This window comes from Eublepharis macularius, chromosome 6, assembly GCF_028583425.1.
Source record: "Eublepharis macularius isolate TG4126 chromosome 6, MPM_Emac_v1.0, whole genome shotgun sequence".
NCBI classification, from domain to species: Eukaryota; Metazoa; Chordata; class Lepidosauria; order Squamata; family Eublepharidae; genus Eublepharis; species Eublepharis macularius.
The window spans coordinates 115,417,621-115,422,229 of NC_072795.1; the positions used below are offsets into that span (position 1 = coordinate 115,417,621).

Genomic DNA, 4,609 nt, shown 5'->3' on the forward strand with positions numbered 1-4,609 from the left:
AAAATTTAAATATATAGCAATATCAACGCTTCGGGACCCATGATAGCTTCAACATCAGCAACACGCACGCACACTTGGAGAACCAAAACAGCGTGGAATCTCTTCTATTAGGTGTAAAACTATGTCTGAAGAGGTGAGTTTGAAATTGAAGGTCCAGATTTATAAGGGAAAAAACAGTACATTCTGCAAGTGGCTTTCTCTGAGAAATTTGCCTGCCCCACACCGGATGAAAAGTGCTATGTTTACTAACAACGGTATGCATTCTTAATCGAAACAAAATACAAGTGAACAATATACTTTCGTTGCGTCAGGACAAATGTTTACAACGTTAAAACATGAGGAACACAGAAAACTGGCTGATTCTGTTTATGCTGGTCATAGATGAATTTACTGTGCCTAAAAATACTGTATTGAATCACGTGCGTGTGTGTATTAATAAAGAAAGCTTGCACTGCAGCAAGCTTTCATTACTGACAGATTGATAGAAAAGAGATGAACTGAAATAAGAAACTGCTCATTTCCGTACAGTGGAAAAATTGTACCAAATTTTGCAACTTCGCAGTGATGTACCGCATCCATACTGAAATTTAAAAAAATCACCCCACCCCTTTCCGCAGCGAGCAGGGTTCGAACCTGCGCGGGGAGACCCCATTGGATTTCAAGTCCAACGCCTTAACCACTCGGCCATCGCTGCTAGACAGGAACGTAGTGCGAGTAGAAGTCTTTACCAGAAAGCGAAGAGGCATTTATGTTTACCTTTACTTGCCAATCTTAGCAACAATACCCAGTTAGAAAATGGCGCATCTCTGTTTCGCTAATCCAAACCGCAAAGAGGTGGTTACAAAGCAACTCCCGCTTGCAGCGAGGTTTCAAGGGGGCGCCTAGAGGCAAATGCAAAAAAACTGTCGTCCTGTGCCTGTTCTTTGGAATACTGCCTGACGTTGAGCAAGCCTCCTTCACAAGCCGGCATCCCGGCCTCGTTTTGGCTCTCTCGTCTGCGAAAACAGCGCGGCCGGCTCTGATAAGCCTTTCCTTCCCGCACCTTTGTAGCTGCTCCTTCGCCTCACGCAACTTCCTTTTTGGCGCAGAGTTAAATTTAAACCGAGTTGAAAAAATGGGCGGGACCGGGACGAGGTGGTTAGACAAAGGTTGCCAACGTCTGAGGCAAGCCCTGGGAGCTGTGAGTGTGTTCATATGTCGCACGTCCTCGGGTTTTTACACAGGAGTTCTACGTCCGGCATGTTTCCTCTCTTGCCATCATCGAAAGGCTGAAGACAGAGAGGCTTGCAGTCTCGAGTGTATATGTGTGAAATCTTTTCCCCCTAAAACGGGTCTCTTTCCCTAAAATCATGGCAGCAAGCAACTATAAAAACGTGTAGGTGGGTGGCAGTGCCACCCGACTCAAACTAACTAGGCCTACAGCTGGTTAAGACTCCCTCAAATGAGCACAATATGCCTTTAGGGAGCCTCTCTCTGCTCTACTGAATTTTTCTTTCATGACAATTGCTAGCTCTCTCCGCACTTCAGCAGAGGAAGCTCTTTCTTTAACTTACCCACACTCCATTCCCCCCCCCCCCTGTCATATATAATAATCTCCCCACAGGCTGCTTACTTGATCTTGTGGTCCTCCTTTCCTTCCCCCTTCATTAGAGGCCACCAGGAAGAGATAACTTCCACAGAAAATCATTAGTCCCTCTCACCCAATATTAACTGTACCCAGTTAATAGTAGTTGCCTCCAAGGTATCCTGCTGGAGGTCCTTTCCAGACCTGCTACCTAAGATTTTGTAGGTTGAGTTCGTTGATACTATGAGTTAGGGTTGCCAACTCCAGCCTGGTTAGTTCCTGGAGATTAGGGGGGGGGCAGTGCCTCTGCAGGAGGGAATTTGGGGAGAGATGTCACCTAGAATCTGTAGTATACATTAGAGTTTGCGTTTTGATGTTTGATTGTTGTAGTCTTGAACTGTTGAAATTCTGGGAGCTCTCCAGGCCCCACCTGGAGGCTGGCAACCCTATTAGGAATTAAACCTGGGTCTTTATGAATGCTAGTTATATCCTTTGCCACTCTGCAACCTCAGCACAGATATGGGCGTACCCTGTAAATGCAGCACAGTGATAAGCTACCACATACGTAACTTGCCTCTATCACATGATCAGGAGTATTGCTTGGGTCTGCAATCAGAAAGTGTCCCCCTCATTTAATATTCCCACCAATTAGTCTCTTACAGTCTTCTCTCTCTCACTTATCTATACGCTAAATGTATCTTCATCTTTAAATCTTTGCAATTTACTATCTGCAATATGGTTGAATGAGTGTTATAAGTATCTTTTGGATAGTGCCTGTGACATCATAGTAGAACAATGCAGCGTAAATTACCCTGTGAGACTCTCACACAGGTCTGTATAACCTGGAACCCATCAAGCCAAACAAAACTCACCTTCCATTTATGGTACTGTGGCTCACTAGCGGCTATGAGCTTAGAAAGTTCTTTGGAAAATTTACTTTGAAAAAGAATCTGAAAGACCATTTCATTTGATAATTCTGAGGTCAACTCAATAATTTCCACTGATAGAAAAAGGATTTAGATTTAGTTTCCAAAAAGAATAGGAACAATGCTGTTTCATATTTGAAAGTATAAAGAACTGTTTGCTACCATAAATTCCTATGTTTTGGATTATTATTTAAATCAGAGGGTTTTGTTTTGGAAAAAATGTCTTGTGTCCCTCGCTGTCAACATTGTACTAACATTTTGGAGGAAAACCATTCATTCATTCATTGCATTGGAAGGAAACCCAGTTTCCAATGCATTTGCGTAGTTTCTCCATTACTGACGTCAGGACCCCACTTTGAACATTTTAAGTGAAGAGAAGAAATTGGTTTTCCCTCTCCCTCTTTCTATGGAAAGTTTATTTGGTAATTAACTACTCTGTTGTTCCATGCCAAATTTCAATTTTCTAAACAGGAAACTAAATAATTTTGGTTTTAGACCATTAAATCCAGATTTCTCTCTCTAATGGTTAAGAGAAAATGTGTAAGAACCAGACTAATAATGGACAAATCTGAGAGAATCAGCCAAATAAACCTGTAGCAACAAATATACAGCATGTGGCTTATTGTAACATGAGCTTTTGTATGTATTTATTTAATTTATTACTAACCTTTCTCACATTGGAAGTCAATAGCCTACTTCCTCAGATACAGGAGACCCAGCATGATAATAGTGGTTAGAGTATCAGACAAAGATCTGGGAGGCCCAGGTTTGAATCCCCACTCTGCCATGGAAGCTTGCTGGGTGATCTTGGGCCAGTCACAGAGCTTGCCTTACCTCACAGGGTTGTTGTGGGAATAAGACAGAGGAAAGGAGAATAATGTAAGCCACCTTGGATCCCCGGTGGGATATAAATGAAGTAAATAAATAATATAGATTGAGAAAGTGATGGATATATTTGAATATAAGTTTAAATACAGATCACTTCTGGAATGACCAACATGCTCTCCTGGGACAGTGCAGCATGTGCTCTGCACTAGAGCAAAGAGAAGAAGGTTTGCTCTTGATCACAGTGGCCAACCAGAGGTTGCAGAAGGCCAAAAGCAGTGGCGCCCAGGCCACAGCCTCTTTCTCCTCCTGCCCCTCCCCCCCCAGCACTGGCAATCAGAGATACACCGTCTCTGAAATGAAGCCCCCTATTAGCCATTTTATATTTAAATGAACTGTTTATTACCATAAATGCTTATAACACTTCCTTTCCTTTTTGAATTTGTCGAATCTCCTTTTTCAGCCGTGTAATCCATCAACATATTTCATGGCAGTAAATCCTACAAATTAACTATGTGTTATGTAAAGAAGTGCTTTCTCCCCATTGTCCGAAATCAGTTTCACAGGGAGCCCCAAAATAGTTCTGTCTATTCATTTTCTCTCTGCCATGTAGAATTTTATTGACTTCTATCATCCCCCCTTTCATTTTTTGAACGGAGAACCCTCCAGGCTTTCCTTATATAGAAGATTTTGCAATCTCATGATAACATTGGTTGTTACTTTTTGTACCTTTTCCTGCTCTATGATATCCTTTTTATGATAGGGGGACCAAGACAATAAACAGTATTCCAGATGGGACTGCACCATAGAACAGAGCACTGTAATATTTCATTTTCTAATAATCAACAACAGAGAATTTGTACTTTTCACTGCTGCCTCCCATGGAACCTACATTTTCATGGAGATATTGTCATGGATATAGCTAGAACTATAGGAGAATAATTGCAGGATATGACCAAGAAAGTCGCAAGAAGCTGCCTTTGCACACAGAAACAGGGCTAGCCCGGTCCCATAACTAGATATGCCACAAAGGGAGTCTAGAGACCTAGAATAGAACAACCTTGGAGAGAAGCATGAAACAGTAGAGTAACACAGTTGTATAGCCTTGTTTAGATTAGAAGAGCCATCTAACTCATATCACTATATAAAATGTATTTAGGGCCAGATGCAGAAAGTGTCTGAAAATGGCAGGAATGTTGAACATCACAGAAATTGCTGATATTACTCAAGGATAGATGTATTTATTGAGGGCTAAAAGATATTTGTATGTATGAGAAACTTGTAATGACTAATT

At 41.6% G+C, this 4,609-nt stretch overlaps 1 non-coding gene across 1 annotated transcript; it reads right to left on the reverse strand.

The window, feature by feature from the left end:
- Positions 1-612: 612 nt before the first annotated feature.
- Positions 613-694, reverse strand: TRNAS-UGA (transfer RNA serine (anticodon UGA)). The gene has a single exon. It is a non-coding gene; the product is annotated as a tRNA-Ser (tRNA).
- Positions 695-4,609: the final 3,915 nt, after the last annotated feature.